Source organism: Vidua chalybeata, chromosome 4 (genome assembly GCF_026979565.1).
Source record: "Vidua chalybeata isolate OUT-0048 chromosome 4, bVidCha1 merged haplotype, whole genome shotgun sequence".
NCBI lineage: Eukaryota > Metazoa > Chordata > Aves > Passeriformes > Viduidae > Vidua > Vidua chalybeata.
The window spans coordinates 58287535-58304238 of record NC_071533.1 but is presented as its reverse complement, the minus strand read 5'-3'; positions in this window follow the sequence as shown (position 1 = coordinate 58304238).

The following is a 16704-nucleotide window of genomic DNA, read 5'->3' as shown; positions in this document are numbered from 1 at the left end:
AGCAGCTAAGCACAAAGACATTCCAGGGTACCAACCATGGAGGCTGGAGGTAGCCAAGAAGGGAGGTGCAGGCTCAGGACAGGAGAAGTCAGAGGGAAAGGCAAGTGCTGGACATAGGCCAACCAATAAACCATGCTGGCAGCACATTTGGCATTGCTGATCAGTTGAGACAAGGAGAGATGGAGATCAGAAAACTCCAGGAGGCTGGGAGATGATATTCAGATACAAGTCTGTCAGCTGTGTCACAGGGTGAACATAGCTAAGGGTTTGGCAGCAGCCTTTTTGATCACTTCAGGGAAAAAATAGTGAGAAATTAGGAAGGCCAAGTAAAAAATAGTCTGCAGTCAAGTAGGAGCAGATCTTGAAGCAGAGCAGCTGTATCTTGGTCACAAGAAATAGAAGAGCAACAACTCTCTAAGACCAGGTGGAGAAACCCAGGTGGAGGAAGAGAAGGTGTTGGAACATGAAAAACTGAAAAGGAGATGGTCATTTATTCCATTTCAAACCTGTTTTTTTTTTTTTTTCTGCAGCATTCCTCACACAAGTATTAAGCACTAGAGAAATAGAAACCATTACCTCTTTTTGATAGGTGGGACCTTTGCACACAGGAAGATTAAACAATTTCCCTAAAGTTACCCAGCAGCTCAGTGCCAGAGCCAACAAATGAACTCTGAACAAATCCCTGTCCAGTACAGATTTTGAACCTTATTCTCCATTTGCATCTAGTTTAACAAAAGGAAAAAAAAAAAAAAAAAAACACTGCAAGTTGCTTGTAATTGTACCTAAATCATTTATACAATCATCTTTAAGCGATGAAGTATTTCCTACCCTTTGTTTATGCTGTTATTCACTAGTGATCATTTGTGGTGTGAGAAGTCAATCTACACCATTATTTTTCTTGATACCCTGATTGGGTACCAATTTTCTTGAAAAGCTAGTAGCTAAAATGAATGTTCATTCCCCAAATACATCAGGGTGAAATTGGTATTCTGCACAGGTGCTTTCAATCAGTCATCAGAAAGCACATATAGTTGTGAGCTAAACACTCAAAATCCAACAATTATTTGCGATGTCTATTTTGCCATTTTTAGACTACTGAGCTGAAAGATGAAGACAAACGAAGAGGCTGTTCATGTGCCGTAATGGGGGAAATGGAAAGCAGCTGGCAATCACTAAAATACACACAGGTTTTTCTCATCTTGTGCTGGAGTATGTAGGCTCTTGAGCAATGGCCCTACTCTGTAAAAATCCACTTTAAAAGGATGTCTCTTGACTATAATGCATTACCTATGCTAAGCAAGAAAGCAGGTATTTAGAAAAGAAATAAAAGAACACATCAGGACGTCAGACAGTAAAATGAAAGGGCAAACTTGGGAGTCCATTCTGACATCTAAATGCTCTACCTTGTGCCAGGTGAATGCCCTGCAGGATCCTCCATGACATCCCAGCCACCTCTCCAAATAGGCATAGCTCCTCTCATGGGTTGTGTGCTCTCTGTGTATACAGTGCCTTGCATCACATCTGGGCCTTCGAAGGCCTGATTCAAAGTCCATTGATTTCATCTCAATGTCCTGAATCAAGGCTGAAATAAACACATTCAAACATTTCTTCTTTGCTTCACCTTGAATTTCATGCATGCTCTGCCCACCAGCCAGCCAAAAAATCACGAACTGCTGCCTGTAACACAAATATTTTGTCCACATAACAAATGCTATCAGTCTTCATTGTCTCCACAGAAAAAGTTTTGATTTTTCCATTTCTTCTACAAACAAAATGAACATATAATTTATGTTTGTGAGCAAAGTGATTTTATGGTATTTCTTTTTGTTGACAGAATGATTGGAATAAAATTACATTCTGTTGACAAAAAATGTGATGAAATGTCGCTTGTGCATGTTAGGAACAAAAGCATTTGACAAAAAACACAGTTTGCCAATGGGACATAGTAAATGTTTTAACAAAATTAATTCTGTCTGTCTCCTGTTTGTCCTAGGAATGTCATGAGAATTTTTTCCAAATCAATTATGTCAAAATAAGAGATAAAAATTTTACCTATAAAAAGACTAAACACTACTGTTATTGGGAAGGAAGCCATTCCTTCATTCTGCTTTAAGCTATATTGCTCTAGGTCACATCTCTTTTTTCCAAAATTTAATTTCTAATAAAGATATGTGTGATCCATATATTTTAGTATATATCCATCCTACAACCACTGTTAATTAACAGTAGTAGGCTTTCACATTTTTCTGGATTTTTGATAAATTAAACAATAAAGTAGAACTTTGTGATTTTCAGAAGTACTAGGTATGTTTAAAGACAACAGTGTTTGTTCTTGGAAGTCATCAGGCCTCTGACAGCAACATGAGTACTCACATAATTTAATTCTTTCAGAGCCTAAGCAACAGTCTGACAGCATCTGGGAAATGTGTGCCAAGCTATTTTCTCTTTGAACTTTGACGCCTGACATCTTTACATGGACACGAGCTCAAGTGAGGATGGACAGAAAGGGAGGGGAATCTCTCTTTGGTGGGCTCAAGTGAATGAGCTTAGACAAGGCTGATTTACCTTTGGTAGCAGAAGGCCTTTAGGTTAAAAGAAATTTGATGGCTCTGTGGGGAGTGGGATATAAAAGCACAAGGCTCTGAACAAAGGGAATAGACTTAAGTCATCATCATGAAATGGTTGAGCACAAAACAAAAAAAAAAAAAAAGAGCCGCTATGAAAGGTTAAAGCACAAAAGAACAAAAGCAAAGGTCAAACAAAATTATGTAAGCATCAACACATTAAGAACAAATAAAACAAAAAATAAAACTTGCAGCATAAACGGAGCCAGCTGCATCGATTCTTCCTTTCTTGCTGGTCTTTATTAGGCCCAAAGGCCATAAATCAGTGTAGGACAAGTGACTGCTCTTGGCCAGGGTGATGGTGAGGAGCATGAGCTTCTTTACAGAGCGGGTGTGTAGGACAAGCTCAAGGGACAGACTTGGCTAGTTTGGTCCCTGGGCTCTGCATAAAAGGTTTCCAGTGCTTCCAGGGCTCAGACAGGCAGTGAAAGAAGTCGACTTTCCTTCCAGGCAGATAAAAATGAAAGAAAAACATTATAATCCAATTAGCGCTGGTGGATTTCAGTCTGATCTTCCATCGTGCAGAGGAATACCATTCCCACTGAAAGCACTGGGATTTTGACCATACCCCACAGCATATCAGCTAGCTAGGGCATGAAGCCTCCTTAAATCCATTAAATTCCCTTGTGGCTAAGTGAGGAGATACAGAAAGGACACGGAAAGAGTCTGGTGAGATCCTACAGCACAGACAACACTTCAAACGTTCACAAGTTTGAGCTTTTCAAGTCACTGGGGCTTCAAACAGTCTGAAGGACTGCAGACATGAGTTCTGGACTTTAACATCATGGCCTAAAGAAACTGTGAGCTTGGGGCCACCAAAGATCTTGTCAGACTTGCTTCTGGCATTCCAAGGTCATGGTAAGGTAAATGATGTTTAGTTCAACTGTGTATGGGTTAAAGATCCAGAGGAGATCCGTCCCTGTATGGATTGGCCAGTCTGTACAAATATTAACATAAAAGCAGTGATAGACATTTACATTTGTCAGCAAATGTCTCTTAGAACTAAAAATGCAATTAATTGCACTGCTTGCACTAAGGCTTTTGTTCTTTTCTTCCCTCCCTCTCTCCTCCAGCCCTCTCTGACAGTGAGAAGAAGGGAGCTAATGTGGTAAATGTTTTTTCCCCTGATTTTTCCCTTACAAAAGAATAAATGATATTAAAAGCTAAGAAATGTTCAAACACAATCAACACACACATACATTCCAAAGAAAATAGCAAATTAAATGCAAAGCCTATGCTAATGCATCATCCAGGTTGAGATTTTAATTGCAAAAAGTCAGGAAATGCAAAGTTATGGTTCTCGCAGTAATCATCACTCAGCCCCTCGAACACAGTTAGGATTTGTATTCCAGGCAGTGTGCAGCGCTCACTCCAACACCAGCGTATATACGCGTTCTCTGCCTTCATTACAGTTGCTGCGGGAACCGTAATTCTGCATTTGATGACTTTTGCTCAATTAATTTTTTCCTTATTGCTGTGCTACAAGATTCTTGCATTTAATTTCACTGTATTAAAAAAAAACAAACATGTAAAACAACAAAGAGGAACTGGAAATTTCCATCACATACTAAAGTTAGGAGATAATCCATTCTGTCTCTGCATCCTAAGGCTCTTGTAGAATAATGCAGTCATTTTAGAGCACAGGTACATAAATAATAATAATAGCGACAGTAATAACAGTTAATAATATTTACAATAAATGCACATACATGGAGCTTCACCTCATTGTGAAGTGAGTGCCAAAAGATCAGGGAACTGGCATGCTCTAGGCAATGTCTTTTTTCACCCTACTGTGGTAATTACTTATATTACACTTCTTCACAATGAAGGCAATGCTGAGGTCCTGTGTTCCCACTAAGGCTGTCTCAGCTGTGTTTCACCAGAAAAGCAAATTCTGTGCCCCCACAACCCACTCACTACTTAGTACCTCTGAGGATAATTTTGTCTGCAATCCTCCAACTACATGCTGGTGTTGGGATATACCTTCCTGGAAATCTGCCTGGTCAATCTGCAGGAGCAACCATAAAAGTAATTAATTCTAGTGGTCTGATAAATCAGTTGGAAAACACCTGTCTTAGAGTATGTATTTTCCTACTTTGTAAAAAGGAGTCACCAATCTCACTTCTCCTATGATATAGATTTGAAGGCACACTTGCAGACACACTAAGTAAGCCTCGCTAGCATTATTGACATGGTCTTTTTGTACCAAGCTCCATGCCATTGTGACTTCTCCTTACTCACCTCTCATCCTCCCCTGGGCTCCTGAAATGTGCCCACAAGGATGTATTGGATGTTTCAAGGTCAGATTTCTAAAGTGGCTGAAGGATATGAAGATGAATACAAACCCACTCAGAGATTAAATAACTGAGCACTCAGGTAAATCCCACTAATCTCACCTTTCTTTTAAAGCTCATATGCATATAAAATCTATTCCTAAGAAAAGCCATCCCCCAGAAGTCACCATTCTCATGCACACTGTCATGCCAGGGGTTCTCTTTTTCTCATAGTAGTGAGTCTGCTGGTCAGACAAATCCATTAGCCCTAGTTAAAACAGCTCTCACTCAGAAGATGCAAATATAAATGTCTCCTGAGCCAATATATCAGTATTGTCTCTCTTTGATAAATCTTGGCATTTTCTTCTAAAGTTATTCCATATTTTACAGCTTTATGTTAGCTAATGTGCAAATGGGAAACACAGGTGCCTTCTGTGCTCTGTAATGTCTCTTATAAACTCTCCTCTCATGATTGAAAGAGTAGGATTTGTGCTATTAGACCAACATAGCCACAGGTGAGCACTGGCCTCTAATTTATAAAGAGCTATCAGACATCCATGATGTGTTCACGTGCTATGTTTGTTGCTGACAAATATGGGAGTTTTTAGCTTGCAGATACATGAAGCATTTTCTAAATATAGCTCTCAGTAGTACTTGTTAAAAATAAGGGAAGTCACAAATTTTTCACTGAAAAATTACACTTATCAAAAATATAAGCAAATCTTGGCAGAAACTTCATTTAGGTTTTCCAGCATCTCTTTCCCCTCCTCAAAAAAAAAAAAAAAAAAGAGTTAAAAACCGCCACTTTTTGTTATTCAAATCTTTCCTCCTTCCTCTTTAACCTTTTTCCATTGTAAATAGAAGAGAAATAGAATTTTTAAGAAGGAAGAGAAAGAATTATGGAGAAAAAAATCTCACAGATTTTAAAAAAATCCAGATCTGGAGCTTTTCTGCTCCTTCCCTGAAATACATTAATTTGGTTGAACTGGAAGCCTCTAGGTCAGCCTGTTCTTTGGACTTTGAATGTACAGAGCACATCCAGCCAGAGGGAAGAATCCAAGGTTTCTGGCAGAAAACAGCATCAGACAGAACAGATGGCAGCTCCTGATCATGCCAGAAAGAGGAAATGGTGTTGCCAAAAGTGCAAAGAGTTCATTCAGCTTCATTTAATGCTCTTTGCCAAATTTCCCAAATCGTAGTCAAAAGAGTCCAAATTCTCTGTGAAGTCATGTCAAACCTGTGGTTGATCCACAGCATGGTACGACTCCTTCCACTCATATCAAATAAAAGCATGATGGTTACACAGCAAAAAAAAATTGACAGAGGTCCTCTGATCTAAAAGATGCAGCAATCTTTGCTTCCAGGGGTATGCAACATGCAAATAGGACAGTGAGCCAGGGAAATAGGTCTAAAATCAGTCATGAAGAGAAACACTGGTTAGCAGTCATGCAGACTTTAGACCTAGTGCCATGAAGGGCTCATTTCAGTGGTAAGGAACTCCCAGCAGAGGATCCAGGGCAGTTCCACCACAGCAAGTAAGAAGTGTCACCTTCTTGCTCTCCCTTCTGAGGAAAAAAGATGAATTAGTTGAAATAGTTAACAAATAGAAAATATAGATCAGAAGTGGAGTTGAGTAAGCAGGACTTGGGGATGTCCTACAGAAATAATCTCTTTTTCTTCTCCATGGCTGTTTGAGAAGACCACTAGCAGCCTTAGGACTATTAAAAAGGAGATTATGGAAATCAGTATTAGGGGCTACCTGGAGTATGGACTTTTCCTAGTGCTTTGTAGCTCAAAAGAAGGAGGAGGCAAAAAAAGAAATAAAGAGTCCCGAGGTGTAAGATGAGTGAGAAGAGGAGACTGCAGGCAAGGTGGTCACTCAGACTGGGTGACCTCCACAAGGAGGCAAACACCAGGGGGGCACGAGGAATGTGCAATAAATTGATAGGTGAGGCCAGCAAACAAATTGCCTTATATAGTCTCAGGACAGCACAAGAGTTTCACCAAAAGCAAATGAAAGTCACTAATCACTACCAATGACACTGTAGATAACTTACCACAGATGGTGTATAGAAAGGTTCACAAAAAGGTAACATGGGTAATACAGATTTCCATGTTAAGAGGGGGAAAGATATAGGAGACACCAGCCAGCTCCTTCAGCAATCCCTTTATGAATAAATCGCTTCTCTTGCTACTGGTTGTACCTATTTTTATTTAAAATAGACTGTCCAAGGACAGGCAGTGCATACCTGTGGCGAAGTTATTTTGAAACTTTCTGATCCAATTTCTGCTTCATATTTCACTTTGAAAATCTAGCAATTAAAAAACAAACAAAAGCATCCCACAGAATGATACCAAAGGACAAAGTTATTTTGGGAATACAATTTTAATCAGTGCAGTACCAGCATTTAAATCTGCTGCTGTACTGACATGAGTGGAGAAAAAAATAATTAAAAACAAGGAGTCCAGAGGGACTGGCAGTTTTGGAAATGAATCTACACCTGTGTCACCTTAACATGGGATTACTGCAATTCAGTCTTGATGCAGAAACTGTGGGGGGAGCAAGAGCTGCCAGCTCACTTATTAGGATGAGTTTCACTGTGAGTGACACCTCTGCTCTGTGGTGTACAATGGCCAACAACAGATTTCCATCTGACTCTCTGCATTAGGGACTCAGCAAATTAGTCACCTCACTTTTTATTTTCACGTGAGTCCATGGTGTCCAGATTACTGTGGTGAGAAGACAAATGAAATCAATAGAATCTCTGCACCAAAGAGATTTCCTATTAAAACAGAGTGGCAAGGGGACAGAAAGAGTACAGCAAACAAGGGTGACTGCTCACCAGACATGGGTGACATGTGCTGAGTACACTTCCTTGTCACCCAAGGACAAGAAACCAATTCCTCTGAAGCACACTGCTACCTTATCTGTGCGTCCCCAGTGCTTCCCTGCCCCAGCGACAGGCAACGTCCCAGGCTATGGCTCAAAACGGAGCCAGAGCTGAGGGCAGATGTTACTGGGATCATCCCCTGGCCCTCCAGGCAGGGACATATCCCTTCAAAAGCATCTCCCGTTCCACACCAGCCCCCTGTTTCCCACCACCTCCCAGGGAGTGAGTAGCCACCCTTCCAGCCAGGCTGGAGGGATCCACAAGAATCACTTGGACACTGGACCTGTAAAAGTAGTACCACACTGCAGTGTAGGGAGTCCAGGGGTTGACAATCACAGCCTTTGCTACCATGTGGGCTGATGCTTTTTAATTAGCTATGTAAATCAGGACAGTGTTTGGGTAAACTTTATTTGCCTAAACCACTGTTTTTTCAGAAGATAAAAATCCCTCTGAAAGCATGAGAACACTCATACTTGTCAGAAGAGGTTTCTCATTTCTTATTGCTGCCTGTTGTGAGGAAAGGAATTCTTTATCCTTCTTCCCTTATGTGTTTTTTTTTTTCTTTATCCTCATCCCATAACTCTGAAGTAAAATCTTGGTGATGTTTTTCAACCTAAATCTGCTGTTCATTGTTATTTCAAATAAATTGGATTTCAAACTGAGCCCTAGAATTTCCTAAAATTTTCAAATCTTTTCTGTGACACTTCAAAATGAAACGTTTCTCTAAAAAATCCTTCTGAAACATCTACACAATTCTGAAAGGCTTGAACATACCATAAGTGAAATAAAAAGCTGCACTTTGAATAATAAAAAGAAATATAATAATACTGCAACAAAGCCAATTTTTCCATCCAGTTTTTCAGCAGGGTCATCACTCAACCCTGGGATTTGGCTATATTTTCATTAGGGCATAAAAGAGCTGTTCTGTATCTGCTAGATGCAAGGTGACAAAGTCACATCACCTCTGTGAGTGAAATGAGCCATGTCACTGGAAGTGTAGTCTGAGCCTTAAAAACTCCTGCCAGGAGAGCTGTAGCACTTTGGGTCCCCGCAGCACACGGCAGACTGGATGCACTCAGGGCACCCCCCAGCACAGGCAGGTGATGGGATGAACACACACCGCTGTGTGAGCAGTCAGGTGAGCCACCACTGCAGCTGATGGGAGCACCCCGTGTCCACAGGCCTTTGTTTCAGTGCTCTCCTGGCCCTGAAGGGCTCTGCTGCCCAGGCAGAGAGTAGTACTCAAGCTCACCAGTAGGTTTTCTTCTTGGAGAAACCAAACCCAACCTCCATTGACAAAATGCTCTTGCACAGGCCAGCTCACAGTCCCCTTTCCCTGGTGGGAGAATTGAAGGCATTTATGTGTCTGCAGGATCCTTGGAGATATAATTGTAAGAGGCCACCTTGCTGCCAAGTCCAATATTGCTGCAGCCAATAATCATACTCAGGCATTTTTTCACTGAGCTCATGGTCATTCTAAGCATAAACCTGTCTTCACAACCCCTCTAGACGATAAGGAAAAGGTGGAGACACAAAGCTAAAGGAGCTGGTGGAGGTCACAGAACAACCTGCCAGCAGGGCTGCCATCAAGGAGCTCCAAGCTCCCAGCCCTGCACGTTATCCATAACTTGTCACACAACTACTTTTGTGAAACAAGGAAAATCTCCACTACCCTGATTCTAGGGATATGAATCAGGTTTCAGGTGATGGATAGGCTTTTAAACTCAATTTTTTTCAAGCTAAAAGCTTCTTCAGAGGGTGTTTGAGTATACAACCATCTTTTATCTAGTGCTTTCACACAAATATATAAACCTAAGATTGGCAGGAAATGGCAATTGTTTGAAGCCTTTGGCCTACAGTGTATATGGAGAAGCCAAAGAGGAGAACCTGGAGTGGGTGGTTTTCCATCACCTATCCACCCTCCATCCAGGCTGAACTCCTCAGTCCCTGAAGCTTGGCACTGCCACATTTCAAAGCTGCAAACCACAGACATATACAGACATGCGCAAACAACAGGACTGGCAAAAATCAGACAGGTACCCTTTCTGCACAAACACATGATGCAACTGAAAACTGACAGAGGAGAAGTCCTAAACTCTTGCCAGCATTACTTACAATTCACAGGCACCTGGGTAGCTGTTACCAATTTGGCTGACTTTATGTGAACTTCTGCTAAATAACCCCACAGGTGCCAGCTAGCACCAGAGATTTCACATGCCATTTGAACAGAAGAGGCTCAATAGTAAGCCAGCAGAGCTGATAAAAAGCAAATCACCGAGTCAGTTTACTACCAATGAGCTCTATTAAGTGACTCTAATGTAGTTCATCGCCCTGGAGTAGTCACTGTCCCTCACCAATCTAATGGTAGTATTGACAAGGATCATTTACACAGCTCCCCTTAAAAGGTTACCACTATTTGTCAGGACTCTCTGTGCTCAGGATGTGCGTGTGGGCCCCCGTTTACATCCCAGGCTTGCCCATCCTCAGGGCAGAGCCGCCATCCCAAGCGGCACCGACTGCTCCCCGCACAAGGTCACGCTGCTGCAGCCAGGCACGGGGTGTGCCATCCTCCAAACATCTGCTAGGGATTAACAGAGACAGCACAAACCTATCCTAAGAGCTGAAATAATGCAGCGAAATCGGTTATTTGACAGCAGTACCTTGCCACCAGGTATCAGTTAATCTGCATTAAGCCTACCCAGCTGTTTCTCGTGGTCAGTGTACATACTCCCCTAATGCTAGGCCATATCACACAGTTGTAATTAAGTGCAGCCGCAGCTTAGTTTGACATCTTCTATGTAAAAATGAAAAATAAAAATCACTAGTCCCTCAAGCATCATCTCGCAGCTTTAACTAGCAAGAACTAGCCCCTGGATTCTAAATACACAGATCTTTCTGGCTAAAATGTCTGCTTTTCAGCTCCATTCCTTCTCTGTTTTATGATGATGATCTGAATTGTTCAAACGTCACTACTCTATTTGGATAAATTCTCATCTCTTCAACATCCAGCTCTGTGTAGAAAATGAAAGAAACCACAGCAACAAAACCCTCCGGATGCAGATGAGAGAAAAGCCAAGAAGAGCTAATGTGGACAATGGGTACTTTAAACCCTCTCTATGCTCACAATGTAAATAGAGAAATCAGAGAAGCACTACTTGAAGTATAAAATTATCTTGGTCTTTTAAAAATAGCTTAAACTGCTTTAAAAAAGAAAAAGGAAAAAAAAAAAAAAAGAAAAAAAAAAAAAAGGAAAAAAAAAGCTGTTGAAATTCTATGTAGCTTCCCACCTAGGTTCACATATACAGCCAGATGCTCCAAATGTGCTGGAGGCCACTTTTTAAGATAGTCTCGAAAGACACTTTGAGAAAGGATCAAAGGATCAGGGCAGTCCTTGGGTTGTAATCCCTGGCAAAGAGGGACAAGATTAGGAGAGAGGCAGCAAGGGAAGGTCTCAGACCTTTGACTCTCTCCAGCCTCTCAACATTGCTCCATGCTCTCCAGTGGACATACTGTTTGAGACACTTGTGTCCTTGAGCAGAAACAAGCCAGATTTGTCCCATGTTTGGAGGTGTTTGCTGGAGGACCTCTAAAGCCACTGTGTCACTTGCTTATTCCTTCCCCAAGCAGCTGTCATGTACCTGCTCCTGCTCAGCTCTAGGGCCACCAGCTGCTTCTGTAGCTCCAGGTCCACAGGTGACCTCATGGTGGAGCTAAACCAGGATCCTTTTTGTGTTTGTGAGCAAAAAACATAAAGCAGACATGAAGTTTCAAGCTGAGTAGAGGAACTTGCCTGCCTGCCCAGGGCTGTGCATGGTGGGAATCCCTACTCACAGAGGGGTCTTAACCTCTCCACATCTTCTGCACAGCCCTGGGGAGGAGACCAGGTCCTAATGCCACACCACTTGCACAGGAGCCCAGCAATCCATGATCACTCCTTCCCAATGCATGCAGGACAGTTATTATTTTCCCATTATTTTCACTTTTTTCTCTCCCATGCCACAAGTAGCTTGCAGGGTCACATCAAGGAGACAAAGCACAGCAAGGTGAGGAAATCCACTCAGGCAGGTTTACTCTAGTGGGAGACGGTCAGTGCTGATTCTGCTCCTACTGAGCAGCACATAAGAATAGTCATTAAGTTCAATAGAACAAGGCCACACAATAGAAGAAGAAAAGATTACCTCCCTGTTCCATTTTCTTCTGTTAACACAGAAAAAATAATAAAAATAATTTCTCAATATTCCTAGCATTTGCATAAATGTGCTTCAATGATCAAAATATAGAGCCCTGACACAAAACCTTTTGGGCCAAATCCAACAATTAATCAAACCTTCACAGCCCAGATGAGAATTCCCACCAGAAGAAGATGAAGTAATCTGGTTTTAGAAAGTGGGACAGCTGCTGCAATGGTATCCCAGCCTCCCTCCACAGCTAAAAGTTCACTGACAGCAAAACCTCTGCTCTGTGGCAAGCAACTGAGAAGCTTTGTATACCAGGCCATTTCAGGACTGGGGACCTGCTTGTAGGTCCTTTAGTACTGAAAACACAAGTTGAGTACAACTGAGAAAGCAGCTATTGGCTTCCAGTCACTCTAACAACCCATACCCTTTTCCTCCTCTCTAAAAAGAAGGTACCTGCCTACTGACATCATGTACTGTTTGGGCTGTTAGTTTCAGGAATATAAATGCATCCACATCTCTCTCCAAATATCCTCTACCTAATCCACCAGTACATTTATAAATTATTGCACAACAGTGATGCTGAGACTGCCAAGTCAAAGTCTCCAAAGAGAGGAAATGCAGAATTAAAGCTGCTCAGTCACTCACATGCTGTTTTACTTCAAATGCAATTGGTGCTTCAATTGGTGCACCTGGAAAGAGCTGGGTTATGCAGTGAATTCAAGTGTTGTCCATGGCAGGCTTTCTACATTTGCCACAAAAACCATGAGGAGAAAATACAAATTACAGATGGAAGAAAAATATTTTAATTTCTTAAAAAGAAATATCCCCTAGAGATAGGACTCTCTCTGACCATATGCCAGAAGGAACCCTTCTGACAGTAGACAGTGTTTTCAGACCAAGCTGCATGAGAACAGTTGGTAACTCATGTCACTTTCCTAGTTTTCCAGAGGTCAGACATGGGTGGATAGTCAGCAGTGGCTATGGAGTGGGTACACAGCAGTGAGGAGGAATGCTCCTGGCTGTGGGTGAAAACGCCTGGACTTAATTCTGTGTTCTGTGGCCCAGGGCCTCAATGCCTCAGAAAATGCACTAAACAACAGAAGGTACTTTCAGTGAGCTTGTGCTTAGTTTCTCAGCAGCAAAATGGGAATTATAAGATCACCCAAAACTCCCAGCAAAGCTGCGAAGATAGTAAATTAATGCCCACAATGTTTTTGGTGACATCAAAAAAATGTCTAAATAAATAAAAAACCCAGCTCTTCACTGTGTGAAACAAAGTCCTGTGGAAACTGCAATGTGAGGTCAAGCTTTCCAGCCTCAAAAGCCAGAGCATCCAGGACTGGAGCTCAGGAGGCTCCCACAGCATGGGCCCAGTATAGGTATGCACCAGCTGGATGAGCTCCCCCTGCTCCCAACTGCTGCTGCTCCCCTGCCAGGATGGCCATCCTGGGCATCCAGCAGCAGTGCCTGATCCGCTGTGCCAAACGTTCCCCAGGACTGATTCAGGCTGTGGGCCAGACCTTAGGGCTACACTGAGCTACACGAGGCTGCTAAATCTGGAAGCAGCTCTGTATTTCAGTGAATGCATTATGCACCACCAAGCTTACAGCTCAAGGCTAATGCACCTAAACACGTCCATTCACTCTATGCAAAGTGCTCTGAAGATGAAAAACATGAGAGTATTATTTTGGCAGACACCAGGATCCTAAATACAACTCTATTTTTTCCTACTTCATGCTGAAGTTGTTAAAATTCTTTGAATATTAAATGTCCAGCCCCACTTTCAGGGTTGACTTAAATGTGGTTTCCAAAAAATGTGCTGAATATTATTCATTTCTCAGGGAATCAAAAAGCAAGAGGCCCTTTGATGGGGTTGCTTGCATTTTTAAATCACATGTACACGCACTATTTAGAAGACTTTGGCAATTATGGTTATATATGCCAGTATCTCAGACAAAAATACACAGTGTAAAAGTCGAGATGTTTAGAACTTTTCTCTATTAGATTTTCTGTGTTTTTAACCTGAATCTCTTCCACATTACACAGCACAATACCAGCATCTGAAGAAATTAAAAAAATGAAGCCCAGAATAACCAAAAAGTGTGGATAACTGCGGTCTGCTACCTTCCAAAAACCAAATTCCTTTATACTCACTAATGGACACAAGGAAATAATTTTTCCCCAGTGCTAAATATGGATCTTGTATCTGGATCTCAGAAAAAGGATTCTGCAACTTCTTCGGGGAATGTTTATGCTTCAATATTTACCACCTGTATTTATGTTAGTGAACTAAACTTGTAGGAGCTGATATGGAATAAACTCTGAGTCAGAACACTTGCTCCTGGAAATAACATAACATACTTGAAGATAAAAGACAAATTTGAACAAAATGTGTAATACAGGCTTATATTTTGGAGTATTTATTCACCATTCAGAAGAGAGTCAGACTTCCCACTGACAAAACTGGATTGCTAATGACCCCAGACCGCAGCATCCACAGTAGGAGACTTCCCATGTTCTGTCCAATGCAATTTCTAGACCAGCTCTCAGACCTGGCTCTCCTGCTCAGCCAGGAGTTAAACATGCAAAAGTACAACACCAAACACTACAGGGCCTAACATTTTGGCAGCCAGACTCCTTAGAGCAAGTGAAGATTTCAGCACTAACTTATACCAGGCTTACACAAGTGGGCATGGGCTCCTCTGGCTGGCATGGAGAAGAGCCAGGTGTGGTTCAGAAGTGCTTAAAGGTGTTGTGCCTGAGCAAGTATGCCCTGCCTTTCAGCAGGAGGTATTGATCCAACGTACTAATGTCACATATACAGCTGAGGGATCACAGCTGGCTCTCATCTGGCCAGCTCAGGCCACAGGCAGAGCACATATGTCTGTCTGCACTTGTCTTTAGAGGCATCCTCTAGTTTGCATGGCATAAAGGGAGCCACTCAGATTATCTCAGACAAGCCAAGGAAAGATGCAAAGTTTAGGTGCTTAAGAGAGTCTAGGTGATTCCATGCCAGAGGACATCATCTTCTGCTAATAGATCACACATGTTCTTTTGTATTCAACACCCAAGACAGGCTTTTCCCACAAAATACAGCAAGAATACAATGCTTCCTCCTCCCCTACACTGCCTTTAATCTATATTTTTGTGATTAAAGACTTCATGTGAGACATAAAAGAGCACTTTTTTTCCAAAGTCTTTTAACCCAGCTTCTAGCATTCAGCATAGCAATGTAGTCATGAAAACATGCAGTGGGTTATGGAGGGCTTACTCTGTCCCTTCTCTTAAAATTGCTCCTTTTTTCTTGAAGCAATTACATATCTACTGGGACAAAGCAAAAATGGTTTAGCTAGGTTAAGTGGGTTCAAGCTCAGCTGACGGTAGGGGCAACTTAACAAAACAAATACTCAGCCAAAGTTGAAAAATGTAAAGTATTTTGAGAACATTTGTCCCAAAACACCCTGAGGTGGAGTAATTAGGCTTTCCCAGGAGAGATACAAGCAAGCCAGCCAATGAGGAAGGGATTTAAATGCAAATTTCTCATATCTCTACCATATTGGTGTCACTAATGTGACAGTCTCCCAGTGAAGAATGGTGTGGGTGTTCTTTGCCATTCTCCTCTGCATGGGGAAAGGAAGACTCGGGAAGTGTCTTGAAAGCAGGACTCACAGGCTAGAAAGAAGCCAAGCACCTTACTTGTCATCCCAGCAAAGTCTCAGCATGCACTGGCATTTAGATCTGCAAAAATTTTAGCTCACATTTGAGTTTGCTGCTGCCACCCATGTGCCAGCCCTGCCACCACCCAGCCAAGACCCAGCAGTGCAGAATTGCCTCCCTCAATGCCTGCTTCCTCACTGCCCTGATACTGCCTGTCTGCCCTGAAAATAAGCAACATCAAATGATAAACTTCGGTTCTACCTGGCAGGGAGGGACCACAGCAGCTTCCAGATACAACTCATCCTGCTAGGATCACCTTGCTTTTAGTAGAGCAAGGAGGGCAACCCTTCTCCTGTGTCAGGGACCTGTGTATGTGGAGCTGCCTGGCCCATGGAGATCACAATCCTGCACCCCACTTCCTCACAGCCATGTGTTTTGGGGTACAGGCAGTCTCCAGCCTTCTCTGCAATGCTGGGCACATTTGGCCTGAGCACAAATATGAGGAAGAATGCTGTTCCTGGCCAGCACTGCAGATAATCCCTTGAGGTTCAAAAGTCTGCGTGCATGTTTACATTAAACAATATCATCAGATAAAGTGTGCTGCTTCTCCTCTCTCTCTTATTCTGTGGTCCATGATTTTTGTACCTCTTCTGTTCAGAGTGTCTGTCTGAACAGCAACAGGAGGCACCAAGAATAGCCCTCTAATCTCTACTCGTTTCTTATCCCTCTGATACTTTCAGGGCAATGGAGGATGCCTTTGCATTCCTTTCATCCTCTGCCCAGGCATGCTCATTTGAGGCTATATCTCTGTTCCATAGCAGAAAGTGTTAATAGCTTGTTTTGTTTTATTTTCCCATAGTGACAGAATTTTGTCATATGATGGTGTATGTCATATTCTTCATTTTTGGTACCATCTTCTATTCAGGTCCACAGGGTCACTCATTGTGCTGGTTGGTTCAAATTTTAAGATATTTCTTCTGCAACTTTTGTAGTTTTAATTTTAAGGTGCTTGATTCCAGGGATTTGAATAATTTGCCAGGGAACAAAAGAAGCAGCCAGGAACATGGAATTTGGCATTGAC